This window comes from Pseudorca crassidens, chromosome 1 (genome assembly GCF_039906515.1).
Source record: "Pseudorca crassidens isolate mPseCra1 chromosome 1, mPseCra1.hap1, whole genome shotgun sequence".
NCBI classification, from domain to species: Eukaryota; Metazoa; Chordata; class Mammalia; order Artiodactyla; family Delphinidae; genus Pseudorca; species Pseudorca crassidens.
Window position 1 is genome coordinate 110303381 of NC_090296.1, and position 17898 is coordinate 110321278.

Sequence of the window (17898 nt, forward strand, 5' to 3'; positions counted from 1 at the left end):
CCAGACCTTCCCAAGAAGCCATGGGGCCACAGGACAGAAGCCAAGATAACAGTTATGGAACTGTCACCACGCTAATGAATATAATCATTATAAAACCATTTTAGGTTTCCTCTGGCCTCCTTTAGACTAGAAGCTCCATGAGGAAATGGCCTTGCTCCCTGCGAATTCCCCCAGCACCCAGCCCAGCACAGGGAACATAGGAAGAGCTAAGTAAATACTCATCAGTGGAGATGAACAGTGGTTTGGCATCGGCAGATCTGAGGAACACGAGAATGGTTGGTGTTGCTCAGCTGAGGAACCCAGAGAAGTCCATTTCATAGATGCGAGAAGAAGGCCAGATGTACAGCAGTCTCTGCCCCACCAACCAGCCAATGAGCACCTTGTAGATGGTGACACATCTCAGTCACAGTTGCATCCCCTAAACCCACCCAGGACCTGGCATCTGCCTGTGTCAGCAGGACCTGTAGGACGTGGGGATCGGGGAAGGAATCTGGGGAGAGGGGTGCGGATGGAGGTGACTGATGGAACCTTGGGCAGCATGGCCAAGGCCAGGGAAGAGCCCTCAGAAGAGTCCAAGGGGTCAGGAATTTCTGGCCCCCGTGGCCCTTGCCACAAGCCCCGCATATCTCCCTTTCTGCAGACCTTAAGCTTCGGGCTCTGTAGAAAACGAGCTTTGGGCTGGTTGTGGGTGAGAGAGGCCCCAGGCTCAGGGGCTTCTACCCAGGATGCCAACGCCTCCCAGTCAGCGAGACGGCCAGCACGGGAAACCCGAAGAGTCTGCGAGTTTGGCTGAAGGGAAGGGTGTCAGGGAAGGCGAGGCCCCAGAAGGACCCCCATGTGAGGCAGCAGGACATGGCGAGGGGCGGCGGGGGAGGGAGGGGAGATAGCCTGAGAAGTTTGCTGAGATCAGAGTCAGGCAAGTTCAAAACTCACCCGGACTTGACTGCTGAAAGTCACGCCTTGGCTGTGTGATGAGGACAACCTGGGGACACGGCCAGGTGTTCTCACTCGGGCAGACCAAGAGTCGGAGGCAGACAGAGGACATAGCGGGAAGGCCTGGCTGGACCCTGCCAACGAGCCAGCCCCACGGGAGAAACCACTCTTCAAGGATCACGGCAGCCTGGACATACCAGCTGGACTCACTGACACTGACCAGGCCCAGTGAGGGAGGCTGCAGGACAGTTTTTCTCCCTGTTTTACAGATTTGGAAACTGAGGCCCTGAAGGGTGAGACAATCTGCTGAAGGCCGCCTGGCCGACAAAGAGTAACCAGGAACTCAGGCCTGGGGTCCCTGGTACTGGTCCTCCTGCAGGGTCTCCCTGTCCTCTGGGCCTCACTCCCCATACCCCCTCCCCACCTCTCTCCAGCAGACACTTCCAGGGTGCCCCCCTGGTGCCTGGCACCCCCTACCCAGTGGATGGGTCAACTACTGTCCATCAGCCACCGCGGGCCTGGGCTTAGAGCAGCAGGAAGTCTCAGTGGACCTCAGCTCACAGCCCGTTGGAGCCGCCCTGATGGGAGCTGTCCCACCCTCTGCCCAGAGCTTGGGGTCCCTCATTCTCAACCCAGGGAACTCGGGACACGGCTCCTCCCCACACATCTTCAACACCTGGGGCAGGTGTGGCCCCAGGAAACCCTAGCTCAGATGTGCACACAGCGCCCTATCAGGGGCGCCTTTGCCCCCGTGGGCATGGACCTGTGTCCTGATTACCAGGCCCTGAAAGGCCACATGGGGCTCCCCGACCTGGGGCTCTCCCAGAAATGGGAGCTCAGACCAGCTCTCAAGGGCATCCCCTGACGCCCTATAATCCTGTTGGCAGGAGAAGGGTCCTTCTGTGTTTCTGAAGGTCACACTCTCCTTAAGGGACTGCAGTTTCTGACACAGAAGCAACGTCTCATTGGGTGGCCAGGCTCCCAGCCAGGCCACCCAGTCACAGGCCGGGGCCACAGCCCGTGTCCCTCACCCTCACTCCTTGCCCAGTTGGCCAGAGGGACGGCATCATCTCTGAGCTCACTCTTTCACCACCTACCCCTCCCTGGTGGCCACGATGACATGTCACCTCAGCACTCCCAGGAGACACTGTCCAGTTCATCTCTGGTCCCCACCTTAGCTGGTCCATAAGAACATGAGGATGCCTGTCAAAGAGGATCCTGGGAGACTTGAGACGACAAAGAGAAGGGAAGACTAGTAAAGCTATGTATTCATTGAGTTCTTTCTACGTACACGACGAAAAGCCCTTTATCCTCGTTCATTTGTCCTGACAATTTATTGATGTGGGGACTGCTCTTATCCACGTATTGGGATGAGAGAACCAAGGGAAAGACACAGATAGGAAGAGCCTGGGCCGGGATTCACAGCCAGGCAGCCCAGCCCCAGCTCACATGCTCAGCCACACGGCATGGCCCTGCTTTTCTGCCAAACAAAGGACAGATTCCCAGGGGTCTGTCTTTTTCTAAAAATAAGCATGACTCTGATTCGTTTTAATTTGCCTGGCATACAGTAGGTGTTCTTTGAACATCTACAAAAGATTAGTAAATGAATGACATAAACATGGACACAAAAGCAAACACTGGAGGAGGAAAGAAGCTAAATATATGCAGCCTCTGTTCTGAAGCTTTAGCAGCAACACCTCCCCCATTCTGTGCTCTGTGTGTGTGTTATATACGTGTGTGTGTCTCATACACAAACACAGTCACACACACAAGTCTATGATCTCAAATACGAGAAGATGAATATTAATCACTTCTACAAAAAATGTTAGAGACTCCTCCATCCTTCAAGTTGGGCTTGAAAAATGTTCTCACGGTGAAATTCAACATCGCCTCTGATAATCTTGCTAAGAGGACCAGAGCTCATGGCACTAAACCTCTGCTGTCTTTATACAGTGGCATCCAGGGCTTGGCAGAACTGCAGGAGGTAAAAGTCCAGGGCTTCTTCGCCGGCCTCCGTGGGACCTGCCGGGCTCCTGCCCTCTCTATCTACCTGTGGGAGCCCAGTGAGGCCCATAGCATCCGGGGACTGTGGCTCACACCTGCACTGTGATGCTCACAGCAGGCCCCTTCAGGTAGAGGGTCCTCTATGCTCCCATCGTGGGGTGTGTGTGTGTGTGTGTGTGTGTGTGTGTGTGTGTGTGTGTGTGTGTGCGCGTGCAGTGCCTGCATGTCCCAGGGAGTCCAAATTAGTCCCACATTTAAATATTCTCTCACTATTCCCTTAAATACAGCCATGCATATCAGAAACATATGTCCAAATGTGGGGTTCAAAAATGGATTGTTGTCCCATTGGACTCTGCATTATCCTCCCCCCTCACTTTATACACACTTAAACCTTTCATAAATAATGAGTTTTTAAATGGGGAAAAGCAATCTATAAAAGCAGAGTCCCAGGAAAGAAAGTTCAGACAGAGGGGGAGGTGGCAGCTTTGGAATTCTCCAGGACAGAGGTCGCTCAGCATCCTCCAGGTCAAGGGCCATCGGGTGGGTCTGACTTGGCCATTCAGAGCTCCTTCCAAGGGCCTCTTCCACTGCTTCGGAATCGAGCACCCCGTCTCCTCGCTCCCTTCCAACACTGATGTTCTGGAAACAGAGATCTTTCTGCTCCCTTTTTAAGAGGTTTATAAACGTGAAGTCCATGTCACTCTGAACAAACTCCTAGTTGCTCCACTTTGCTCCCTTTGACTCGAGCCCAGCTTCCTGTCCTGACACTGAAAGGCGAGTAAGAAGCTTAAGTCAATCCGCCACCCTGTGGCCACTGGGAGAACTGCACCTTCCACACGGGTCAGAAGCCGGCTCCAGAACAATGAAGTCGCAAAGCCGAAAACAATTTTTTAATCTATCATAGAGATGAGCACCTCCTAAAAGGCTCCACGGTAGTTATTAATTGGACTGGAAATTGCCTGTTTTCGTACAATTACCCATAAATGTTCCTGCGTTAAAAGGGACAGATTCGTCTATTTCTGAGTGCTTTGTTCTACAGAACAGTATGGTTAGAAGCCACCTCCAGGGTTTTGTCCAGTTAATCCTCCTGCCTCAAGGAAGGATGCCCTTCAACCTTTCCAGGAAAAAGACATCACTGACATTTTCTGAAGAGTATCTGGAGGAAATGTCACAATCTCCTGCTAACACACACACATGTGAAGGTCAGGGAGTCAGAGGTTTTCTCTGAAGTCAAACCCAAACATGAGCAATCCCTTTCGAATCAGATTATGTGAGTTCAAGTCGGAATGTCAGCACTAACTTGCTCTGAGCCTTGTTTTTCTCATCTGTGAAGTGGGAGGGGTAAAAGTCATGCCTGATGGTTGTATCAAATGACATGTGTGCAAAAGTATGCAGTAAGGCACAAAGTGCAGTGGAAACTAGGCTCCTGGTCATTCTCATCAAATGTTTCAAGGTGGCAGAAGTAATTCATACAGGGGTAGGTGGCTCAAAATTAGGTCCTCCAACACAGAGCCAGGAGAAACAAAGAATGGGGGAGACCTTCATCACGTCCTCCTGCTTACAGAGCATACTGAGAGGGAGCCCACCTATGAACCAGTGACCTGTTAATTAGAATTCTAAGTCAAGAGTGATCACGCTCACCCATAAAATGCCAATGCGGAAGCAACACTGGCAGGGGGCAGGGAGACCCAGGGGCTCTGTGACAGAGAGCTTGCGCTGATCAGGGAAAACATCTATTCTGGATTTTCCTGAGTTCTGGTTTCAAATATTCCAGTCTATTGCTCCCATAAGGACATCTGTGTTTGCAGGGGTCTGGCAATTGGGGTTCAGGAAATACAGTCCCCAAAGCCATGGGATCTGTCATAAGTCATCCCTGCAGTGCCCCTTTGAAACAAAGAAAGACGATCGAAAATGGGAAACCCTCACTGGGGTTTCTGGGATCCCAGTCCTGAAGTGCAGGGCTCTCACAGTCCCCGTCCTCCCCAGGGAGTTGGAGGGTGACCTCTTGAGGGAGCCCTGAACCCCAGGCTGGACCCAGAATCCTCCCAAGTCTGTAGCTGGCCCCAGCTGTCTCCTTGGACCAGGATGGGAAAAGACCCCTACTTGGAGCACTTGCACAGCTGGTAGCTGGGCGCCCTCTAGTGGAAGATGTGGGAAAGACAGATGCAAAATGAAACCTAACCCCGGCAAGCCAAGTGAGTTTTTCTCCCAGATTTTCTTTCCTCTGCTACATAATTGCCAGCACAAATCCGCTTCCACGTTGACCGGAGAGTAGACCCTGGTGCCTCTTACGATCCAGTCCAGGGAACGACCTTCGATTCATAACAAATCACAGAAACCTTGGAAATTTTTCTGAACAGCAGCTCTCTCCACCTCCAAGAAAAACAATGAAGTTGGGTTTTGGGAAGCCTGGCTCCCGTGATGTGTTTCTCACATGGTTCTCCTGGTTCAGGGAACTTTCAAGTCTGGGCATCAAATCCAGACACAGCTGTTTCAAATAGGAAGTCTGAAAACCGAGACAAATAGTGGCTGTTCTTTTTAAAACGGATCATTTCATTTGCAAAGCGTTTTGGTCTTTTTATTAGTCCTTTTAAAGCATAAAATCCACTCTGCAGCGCACACCCATTCCTGTGAACTAGATTCCAGTAATGCTTCAAGCAGACACACTCTTCCTATTTTGTGGGCATGCACGGAGGTGGGCCTACATTTTCATGTAAGTTTAAAAATTGTCATCAAAATGGAATTATTTAAGCAGTATATAAGGGTTATTAATCTTTGTTTATATTTTTGCATGGTTTTTGATACTGATACAACCTAAATGTAATAACAGTATTTGAATATGGATATTTAATAGGAATATTGGGTCAAATTATAAGACCAAAGACCACTAGGATTTAATTATTAGACATCTTGTACTTGGTTCCTCTGAGCATTGAGCACCTTGCCAAACACACTGCATACACAATCTTGTTTAATCTTCCCAACACCCCCATGAAGCAGGTATTATTATCTCCATTTTATTGTTAAGGACACTAAACAGAGCCAGTATATGATCATTCAGGGATTCACACCACACCCATCTGTGGAAAAGCCTAGGATCTCCCCACTCTGCTTTACTGCCTCCTGTGTAAATGCTATCAATGCTGGCAAGGACAGCCTACTTCCAAAGTACCCTAAACCAGAGGATGCTGACTGAAGAAAAAATATTTTTTAAGACAAACAGAATTTCAAATCAGAAAAGTCAAATTAAAGTAAATGCTTAATCTGACCACAATGGCATGAAACTAGAAATCAACCACAGAAAAAGAAATGAGAAAAATATGATTACATGACACTAAACAACATGCTACTAAAAAGCTAATGGGTCAACAATGAAATCAAAGAGGAAATTAAAAAGTACCTTGAGACAGGGCTTCCCTGGTGGTGCAGTGGTTGAGAGTCCGCCTGCCGATGCAGGGGACGCCGGTTCGTGCCCCGGGCCGGGAAGATCCCACATACTGCGGAGCGACTGGGCCCGTGAGCCATGGCTGCTGAGCCTGCGCGTCCGGAGCCTGTGCTCCGCAACGGGAGAGGCCACAACAGTGAGAGGCCTGCATACCACACACACAAAAAAAAAACCTTGAGACAAATGACAATGAAAACACAATCGTACAAAATCTATGGGACACAGCAAAACAGTTCTTAGAGGGAAGTTCATAGCAACGCAGGCTTTCCTCAAAGAACAAGAAAAATCTCAAATAAACAACCTGACCTACCACCTAAAAGAATTAGAAAAAGAAGAACAAACAAAACGTAAAGTCAGCAGAAGGAAGGAAATAATAAAGATCAGAGAGAAAACAAAATAGAGATTAAAAAAACAATAGAAACAATCAATAAAACCAAGAGATGGTTCTTTGAAAGGATAAACAAAATTGAGAAACCTTGGGCCAAGCTTACCAAGAAGAAAAGAGAGAGGACCCAAATAAACAAAATAAGAAATGAAAAAGGAGAAATAACCACCAATGTTGCAGTAATATAAAGTAAATGCTTAAAAGGAAAAGACTGTAGTAGTAACATTCAGCAGAAAGTTTTCATACAAAGATGTCTTTAGAAATGTCCTAAATAGTGTCTCCAATCCAAATTACACAAATAGACTTGGAACTCTGAAGACCAAAATCAAACTGTACACAAAACAGTGGTGAATATTCCCAGGAGGACACAACATCCAAATTTATCAAAAGCACAGCTTTTGAGTAACAGATTTGAAAACACATTTAGAGATGCTCTTTGCAAAAAGAAGACTTCGGCTTTTCTTTGGAACATTTTCTAAAACGTTATAAATAATGTAAAAAAATAACTTAAAATGATTAATTAATCTTAAACTTCACCTTTCCTAAAATTAAATGCCTCCAGTCTAAAGGTTTGGCTGCTTGATCTAGGAGGAATTTCATTAGCATTTATAAACTGTTAGTGTAAATATCTCTTCAAGAGACACATATGATTATTTTAATTCAAGAAGCCAATTCAGCGTTTATAAAAGGTAACTAAATCCGTCAGCATGCCCATCCATTTTCTTTTTGCATTTGTAAGACTGTGCTTCCTAATTTAATTCTGAAGCGTACAATTCAAGTGTGTTTAGATTAATGATAATTATGCACATATTAATATATGTTTACTTTATGGCAATAGAATTAACATAGGGAAATTTTAATCTCAAAATTTCAAGAGCAGTGAAAGTGAGGAAGTTTCCTTAGACCTGATTGTTTCTTCCTTACCTTGGTGCCTCCCTAGGCCAAATGGCCCAGATAAGCAGAGACTGGTTACTCCTGGGTCCCCAGCCAGTGCAGGGTTTGACACATGGTTGGTGCTCACTGACTGTTTCTTTAATTGACCTGTACTAACAACTTCTGGGTTGCAGTTTTGATCCCTAGCAAAGTCTCTAAATGTCACCAAGGACAAACGTACCTGCCATTCTTTAGAAGAACTCCAAGCTCACTGCAACCAGGGCTTTTCACTCTTGGGTCAAACCACTCACTGCACTAAAGGGTTGGCGGGGCTTTCAGAACCAATCTGTTAGGTGCCCATCAGGTAGACAGGCTCAGAGAGGTGAGGGCAGCCCTGAGACCCCTACCCAGGCCTTCCCATTGCAAACCGGTGCTCCTTTTTTTTTTTTTTTTTTTGCGGTACACGGGCCTCTCACTGTTGTAGCCTCTCCTGTTGCGGAGCAGAGGCTCCAGACGCGCAGGCTCAGCGGCCATGGCTCACGGGCCCAGCCGCTCCGCGGCATGTGGGATCTTCCAGGAACGGGGCACGAACCCGTGTCCCCTGCATCGGCAGGCGGACTCTCAACCACTGCGCCACCGGGGAAGCCCCGGTGCTCCTTTCTTATGCCTGTGCAGCTGGGGCCTCAGGGCATGCCCACATCCCAGCAAAGCAGCATCTTCAAGATAAATCCCAAGAGCTCTTCTCTTCCACAATGGCTAACCAGCTGCCACATTCTCTGAGTGGGGTAGTCCAGGCCAACACAACAAGCAGCGTGATGGGCCTCGCTTCATGCCGAGGTAGGTGAGTGCAGAGTCTCCTCCGCTCGGCGCCTGGTAACTGGAAAAGGGGGCAGATTACAAAAGGGAATTTGAGGGAACAAGTGAAAATCAAAAGGTGCAATCAAATGCAGGTAACAGAGTCGTCGGAGCTGCCCCTAATCATACCCTCCACTACGGTCTGTGTTGGATTGGGTCTCCCGTTTGGATGATCAGCCCCACAAAGACAAGAACCATCCTGGAAGGAGACGTGCAGCATTTCTTTACGCAAAGGCACTCCACATATTCTGTCCCAGGAAGAGTAAAAGACATGGCAAGCTTCCTCAAAGAGCAAATGAGGGAAAGATTATCTTTCTACAGGGGGCCACATTATCCGTGTTTATCGCTGTTTTGACAAAGAGGTTGAATCAAAAACAAACGTTTCTAGAAGCAACAAGCTAACTGGCCAAAGGCCTGGTTTCTTATTAATTCATCAGCTCAGCCCAGAGACATGTCTGTTTCAAATATGTGCGTTCTGCTTTAGAAGGGGGAGATTTCCAATGGAAATGATTAATCGGTGGCTAAATTGAGATACACCTGGGGGCTGGGCTGCCAATGTAAATGCTAACGAGGGCCCGCAGAAGGTCAGAAGCTTTCTGAATTCGAACTAGGTTCCTGTCAGGCATAGTAGATCCAGAAATATTTTCTCACGCAGAAAACCTCCTTAGTGTGGATTGCCAAAGTGATTCAAGCCAGCCTCTGCTCTATCAGTGAAATTAAAAAGTTAGGTAGAGCTAATTAAGAGTGTAAACTATCACTTAACTTACCTTTCAAGCATTCTCAATTACCTTAGAAGCAGCAATTGACAATCACTCGCTATATGAGATATGAATCAACTTTATCTGATTCATTAAAGCAGGTCCCCCAGAGCCCTGGCCAGACCATACTTTGATAGCCTAGTTTAAGTGACTGAACCATTTGTACCTGAAAGCAAAAGAATTGACTTTCTTTAAATATCGCCTTCTGCACTGTCTGTTTTTTCGTTCCATTTTACAGCACTTCTCTCTTCCAGGAAACAAGTACCTGCACTATGTGTAGTAGCAGATGTCTGACTTCTTTTCCTTGTTCTCGTGGGCAGGCCCGCCTTCCCTGGGACCGAGTTCCTCGCTCTGTAAAACGAGGGGGCCTCGTCTCCCAAGTTCATGGGTCCCCTTTGTTGCAGCTGCCATCCCCGGGTCAGAATCAGACCCAGCCCCTTTGGCTGGGAGACCCTCAAATGTCAGAAATCTCTTGGGAAAATCAGTTTCTCCAGAGGAGAAGAATATCCGTCCTGACGGCCAGTGTCTGGGGAGCGTGAGGAAAGAAGGGGAAGCAGGCGGGGGTCTGCTTCCTAAACATGTTCATTCTTCCTGAGGTGCTCTCCATCTTCAGTGTAGCACCTCAAACTGAGGTCGATCTCTCTGGGGCACTAACTGCCCCATCCATCACACCTCTGCACACCTGTCTCCTTCGAAATCCAGAGAAGGGAGATTAGCTGGCTGTGAGAGGCTAGAGAGATGGGGACCTAATTACTCTTTTCAAGACTTTCAGCGCATCCCCCTCTGTTCACCTCCAACCAAAATACAGCCCTCTTTATGCTATAAGGCTTCCCAAATGCTTCTCAGTGTACTCAGCCGCTCACGACTCTTTGGTATCCTCCCAATCCCCACAGAACCATCTAAGTGTCAGCTCTATCCAGTCTGCTAAACCCGTTACGGTCAAATCTGTCACATCTCCATCCCTGTCCTCCCCTTGCAGGTCTGTTCCTTTTTCTTTGCTTTGCGTTGTCTGCATGGAGGGAGGGAGAGCAGCTCCATGCATGGTTCCATCTTGCTTTGTTTCAGCAGACATCCCCAGCGGAGATCCATTGTGTATTTGGTCCTCCCCCTCTCCCCTGCTTTCCCTCCTTGACATTTGCCAAGACCCAGAGTCACTTCAACATTCGCTGTCTCCCTCCCAGCCTCCCCTCTCACCAGGAGCCACCCCCTTGCAGGTCAGTCCTTTCTTTAGAGAGTGCGTGGAGCTCTGCGGAGAGAAAGCCCTTCCACATTCTGGGCTCCCTTCATCCAAGGATGAGGGCGTCCAACTTCCCCGGCTCTGCTAACAGTTCTTCAGTCCAAATATTATCCTGGCCATCAGGCCATGCTTTTCTTCTCTCCCTCTCTCTTTTCTTCGTCCCTCCCTCACTCCCTCCCTTCCTTTGTTTTAAATGTGACATGTTTTGTGTACATAAAGTGTGAAAAATAATCTTATGAACATTCATGTCCTTATCACCTGGATTGAACAGATACTGACATTTTGCCGTTTTGCTAACGATCTCTCTTTTACTTGTGAAGAACAAATCATGGCAGATATCACTCTTTGGGTTCAACTTCCTGTTTCTTGAAGGTCATCTTTTAGTAATTTTTAAAAAAAGGATCTGAAAGTGGAAAACTTTTTTTTTTCCTGAAAATGGAGTTATTTAACCCTCATTCTTGAATGATAATTTAGCTGATTAAAGACAAGTAGGCGCACAGTTGGTTTTCTCTCAACAATTTGTAGATATGCCACTGCCTCCAGGGCCCTATTGTTGAGAATTCTGCTAATCATTGATCCTTTGTCAGTCATATGTTTTTATCTGGTTTTCAATTTTTCTCTTTGTATTTGCACTGGTATAGTCTCAATCCAATGTGTGTTAGGTTTGGATTTATTTTTATTTATCCTGCTCTGGGCTCACCTTTTTTCCTGCGTTTGTCAAATCAAATCTTTCTTAAACTCTTCTGGAATATATCAACCATTTCTCTATTCTCTCCTTCTAGGACTTAGATTAGAAATACGTTGGATATTCTCAGTCTGTCCTCTATGTTGCTTAACTTCTGTTTTATATTTTCCATCTCTTTTTCTCTACTGCATTCCAGGAAATATAATGAGTCAGTTCTATCTTCCAATTCACTAATTCTTACTTTAGCTATGTTTAATTTACTATGGTCGCTCTGAAACTGTGGCCCTCAGATTGGGACTTGAACCCACAGTCTTTTAACTGAGATCACACACCTGGTCTCAGGACTTAAGCTCAGGTTCTTGATGTCTCATGGCAGAAAGAATTCAGTGAGAGACAAGGTGATAGGTAAGAAGTGGGTTTATTTAGAGAGAAACACACTCCACAGAGTGTGGGCCATCTCAGAAGGCAAGAGCAGCCCCAGGGAATGGGGTTGTCAGTTTTTATGGGCAGGGTAATTTCATAGGCTAATGAGTGGGAGGAGTATTCCAGTTACTTTGGGGAAGGGGAGGGGATTTCTAAGAATTGGGCCACCACCCACTTTTTGGTCTCTGATGGTTTGGCCTTGGAACTGTCATGGCACCTGTGGGTGTGTCATTTAGCTTACGGATGTGTTACAGTGAGTGCATGCTGAGGCTCAAGGTCTAGTGGTCTGCTATCTTGGACCTATTTGGTCCTAATCAGTTTATGTCATGTCCTTGGGCTACGTCATTCTTTTAAAGGTTGTGCCCTGCCCCCTTCCCTCCTGTTTCAGCTGTCCATTGATTTTTTTAATTTCAATGATATTCTTCATTTCTAGAAGATCTATTTGGTTCTCATTCTAATTTGCCTTTCTTTTTTCTTTAATAGTATCTTGTTTTTAATCCTTCTTTTAAAGCACATCCACTTAATATTTTTTATTGGATATTTCTTTTTCTAATTTCTTGATAATTTAATCCAACCCTTTTGCTGATTTGGTAAATTAACCTGTGCAAATTAATCCACACGGGTAATATCTGTAATCCTTTCTCCAAAGCAAGGACTCCAACAAAGTTTCAGATGACAGGGCTGGGCAGCAGGGGAGCCTTCTGAGGGGGTGATTGTCTCAGTCCATTTGGATTGCTATAACAAAAATACCATAAACTGGGTGCCTTATAAGCAATAAACTATTTCTCATAGTTCTGTAGTCTGGAAGTCCAAGATAATGGTGCTAGCAGATATGCTGTCTGGTGAGAGCCCACTTCTTCATAGACAAGATGGTGGTGCCTTCTTGCTGTGTCCTCACATGCAGGAAGGAGGCAAGGGATCTCTTGAGGTCTCTTTCATAAGGGCACTAATCTCATTCATGAGAGCCACAATCTCATAATCTAATTACCTTCCAAAGGCCCCAACTCCTTAATGCCATCACCTTGTGGCTTGCAATTTCAACAACTGAATTTTGGGGACTGAATTCAGTCCATTGTAGTGTTATCTCATGGAGAACCTAGGTTGGCCTGGTGTTGCGTGATGACTGCATTACACAGCCTGGATCCCAAGACAATTATAGGGCACTGCTAAGGGTAAAGCTCTGAGAAATAAGATCAGGATTCCATTTTCAGAGCAATAAGCTGGCCCTAGACTAGGCCATTCCTCTTCAGAGGCCATCCAGGGGGCTCTCTATTAGCACTCTGCCCCCTCCACACCAGACCATTCTCACACACGATGACTAGCCACACTACCTCACACTTCCTCTTCTTTTTCTATTAAAGGCTTTGTGGAGGGGAAGCTGGAGCGAAGTGAGAGAGTAGCACTGACATATATACACTACCAAATGTAAAACAGATAGCTAGTGGGAAGAAGCTGCATCACACAGGGAGATCAGCTCGGTGCTTTGTGACCACCTAGAAGGGTGGGATAGGGAGGGTGGGAAGGAGACGCAAAGAGGGAGGGGATATGGGGCTATATGTATACATATAGCTGATTCACTTTGTTATACAGCAGAAACTAACACAACATTGTAAAGCAGCTATACTCCAATAAAGATGTTTTTAAAAAAAAAACAAAAAGATGTCCCATAGCATACCAAAATGTTCTTGTTTATTAAAATAATGTATTACTGTCATCCAACTTTTCTGGAACACATTTACCATAAAAAATGAGAACTTTCAAAATGCAAAAAAAAAAAAAAAAATAAAGGCTTTGTGGTTTAAAAAAAAAAACCACACACACATACACCTCATTGGTCATTAAAACATAACATATGTCTATGGGGATATTGTGGGAAAGAGGGAATAAGCCCTCCTTGAAGTAACACATCTCACACTTGGAACTAACAATGTTAAAAGCCATCACTTTGTCCATAACTGTATAATCCATGCAGAGCACAAAAAGGCAGATCTGGTCCAGAGGTCTTATTTTTCAAATGAAGAAACTGAGACTGAGAGAGGTAAAGGGATTTTTTTCAGGGTCTTTTGATTTTTAAATTTGTAGTAGCACACAAATTCACTCTTACTTTTAGTAAGAGATAAAAGGGATAATAACATTCTTATATAAATAGAAGTTACAAGACTAATAAATTATAATCAAGAGGAAAAGTAGTACAATAGTGAGGACATTTTACTTCATGTAAGTAATTAATCAGTTGGGATACTTATACTATTACTATTAGAAAGGTAGTAGAAAATATGGGATTGCCCAGGTACCAGTCTGCCTAAGTTGTCTCTGGCAACACTCACTCAGATCAGGTACCACATCTGAGAGGGACATGGATGAACTGTTGTATTTAGGGAAGTGCCATCAAGATTATGGGATGACCTGAACTTATGTCTAATCAGGGATGGTTTAGGTAGAAAGAGATGAGAACTTGAAGACTTACATGCTTTACTGAATGACTGGCAGGACATGAGGTCAGCCTTCAATTCTATTACTGAGTGTTTCCATATACAGGCTTCCATTTATATAAGGTCGTTGTTTTAAAGAATCATTCACTAAAGGATGGGTGGTTTTATCCAAGGTCAAGAAGATGGTAATATATAATTTCCTAAAGATTCTATGATTCCATCATGAAAGGCTTAAAATATCTGCGACTAAAGGGACTTCCAACTACTCTTACAATATAAACAGTTACTAGGTAGGCTCAGTATCCAGAATTTAAAGCCATTGGATTTACAGCTAGAATTAGGTCTTTAATTTGTAATTTACATAGTTGAAGGTTTTCACCTATTATGTGGGACTAAAGGGAGTAAATGGTTTTCAAGTCTTCAGCTGTAAAAATAAAAGTTCTCAGAGTTTAATAAAACATTCCGTCATGTAAAACAAAACCTGTATTTCTTCTCTCTGAACTAGGAATACACGTGTAATGCTGGGGGGAATTCATCCCATGAGAAGGACATCAGCCAGCAGAGGAAAGAGCAGTTATAACTGGACTTCATCTGTATAAAAAGTCATTCTTACTCTAATGGCCCCAAGGATTGGGACTGAGTTCAAAGGATGGCAGCCACAGGAAAACAGATCTATGCTTAATATAAGGACCTTCCAACCATGGACTATTATCAGTCTATGAACTGAAGTACAACTAAAACAAAGGCCCCCAAGGGAATTATTTTCTCCAAAAAGAGTGATAGTACTAATTAAAAATGAATCCACTTGACATAAAAGCATTATTGGTGTTTCTAAAAGAGCCACATTATAATTTAACATTAATTGATTGAGTCATTAGTTTCAAATAGAACAGGCAATATATTCTTATTCACCAGCCTAAGTCATGGGTAATCAGTCTTTATGGCCCTTACAAAACAATGTTTTCAATAGTATCCATTCACCACCTAGATTGTCATAATAGTCATGCAAAATTTCCACTCTGTTCGTTTGGGGTCAGCTCCGAAGGAGCATTTTCTAGGTCTCTAAACTTTAACCAAAGGAATCTTTTACACGGGCAAGCAGTTATTTCCTGCAATGTATTTCCGGTCAATAATTCCAGATATATTAAAATGTCACACAGACCTTTAACTATTCCAGAATCTCTCAGGAGTATGACTCCCTTATCTTGGCTTAAAGAAAAAAAAAAATCTACTACTTCCATTACACAGCTACTGATATTCCAATCACTGCAGAGTCCAGGAAATCTTTAATGAAAAAGTTAACTCTGTTAATACTCTAATTCATGCCCTCCTCCCCCCCCCCCACTACTTCTGTAAGTGTGAATCACTGTGAATTGAATGAAGTAAGGAAGATTTGATCAGAAGTATCAAAGTAGGTTAAGAATCTCCAAAAGAGCTCTGCAGGGAAGGGAGATATGTCCTGTTCAGGTGTGCTTCTTAATCTAAACCATCAGTAAGTGCTTGCTTATCTCATTTGCAGCACCATCCTCTGGTGAATCTAAAATGTTATATTTTCCACTCAAATTGCGATCTTTGAACACCTGCTCATGTTACATTATTACTCTTTAATATGACCTACTATGCTTAAAAACATGTAACTTCCTCCAGTGAGCCCCTAGCTAGTTGGGATACAGTATGCATCTTGGGCATTTTTTTCATGCCTCTAACAACAGAATTTTCTAATGGCTTGATTACGGTATAACACCATAATCAAGTATTTGATTCTTCGTTCTGACCACGCATTAGAAATAGAGACAAGTTTTAGGTCCTAGCCAAAATTATTTCTTGATGTTTACACCTCAAAAGCTCTATTTTCTAGTAAACTGTCACAGTAATATCAGATCAGGGGTTCCCTGGTGGCACAGTAGTTAGAATCCACCTGCCAATGCAGGGGACACAGGTTTCAGCCCTGGTCCGGGAAGATCCCACATGCCGCGGAGCAACTAAGCCCGTGCGCCACAACTACTGAGCCTGCACTCTAGAGCCTGTGAGCCACAACTACCGAGCCCATGTGCCACAACTACTGAAGCCTGCGCACCTAAAGCCCGTGCTCCACAACAAGAGAAGCCACTGCAATGAGAAGCCTGCGCACCACAACAAAGAGTAGCCCCCGCTCGCCTCAACTAGAGAAAGCCCACACGCAGCAACGAAGACCCAACACAGCCAAAAAAAAAAAAAAAAAAAAAAAAAAAAAAAAATTAGATCATATGTAAGAATTCTCTAAAGAAAAAAAAAATTCAGACAAAGGGCCAGTTTAGATTTCAAGTGCTAGTATGGGAAGTGCTTGTGTCACTGTTAGACCTAAAACAGAGTAGGCGGAAAATACATAGATAAATTTGGGATAAGGGTATAAGGTTCTAAAAGAAATCCAAGAAGCCAACATCAGTCATGTTCATTCAATATTGACACAAGTATCCTCATTTCTAAGAAAGAAGGGGAAGAGGTGGAGATAAGAAAGAGAAGCTGGTAGGTGATGAATCCTAATTTCTGCTTCTATCTCACCATAGGATTTTGGGTAAATTATTTAGTGTCTTGTTTCTGTCCCATCTCTAAGATTAATTTTATATTGATAGTATAATGTAGAGGTTGATATTCTTCTGTAAAGGTTCAGAGAGTAAATATTTTAAGTTTTGCTGGTCATATTGTCTCTGTCACAACTACCCATTTCTGCCATTGTAGTGTGGGAACAGCATTACCAATGCAAATGAATTACCAATGCAACAGCATTACTAATGTGTTCCAATAAAACTTTACTTACAAGAACAGATTATTTGGGGACTTCCCTGGCAGTCCAGTGGTTAAGACTCCATGCTTCCACTCTAGGGGGCACAGGTTCAATTCCTGGTCGAAGAACTAAGATCCCACACGACGCGCAGGGCACGGCCAAAACAAAAAAAACAAAAAACAAAAAAAACACCAGATTATTTGGTCCATGGGCTGCAGTGTGCCAGTCACTGGTATAATATCTATTGATACTTAATAAAGAGAATTCAATAATATCCAGAGAGGTGCCATTAAAAAGATAAAATAATGTATAAAGAAGGAAGGCTTAGAAGATGACAAAAGAGGAAAGCAGTTTGTGTGACAGAAAAACTAGTATTATAAGGTAAATGTTTTCTACAAAAACAAATAATAAAACCCAAAGACCAAGATCTGAAGTCTTTTTTTGATGAATATTATTTATCATGGAACTTAAACCACAACTGGGGAAATTTAAGCATTATGGTCAATCTCTGGAGAAGTCACTTGGTCATTCTTCCAGATAAAAATACTCCTAAAGAATTAAATCTTCTTTGTAAAGTGTTCACTATTATCTTAGTGGATACTATCAACCTAGAGGATCATATTATGGCCTATTTCATTACCATTCTAATTATTTTCACACTAGAGGTCAATTCTAAAAACTTTTCATCCACCAGATATTTACTTAATTAATACACTAGGGGATAGAAATCATGACTATGTTCTTCTGTCTTTTATTCTCCAGAGTTGTCATGAATCTTTATGAAGCACCATCATATGGCAACATTTCAGCCTCCTACATGTCGATGCCAATTACTTTGAATGCTTTATCAAAACAATTTGCCAGCATAACTAAAATGAAACATTGATACGATCTGAAGAGGGAAGAAAATCCTGTTGTTCCTCATGGCTTCTCCTACAGTTTATGACATTTCCAAAATTCGGGAAGCAGCTTTAATAAACTGATAATTTTAAGGTTACACAGATTTATAATTTCTTATCTAACTCCTGGGACCAGATGTGTTTCACAATACAGAATTTTTCAAATTTTAGAAAGGCAATACGGTTCATATACCACATAGCTTGT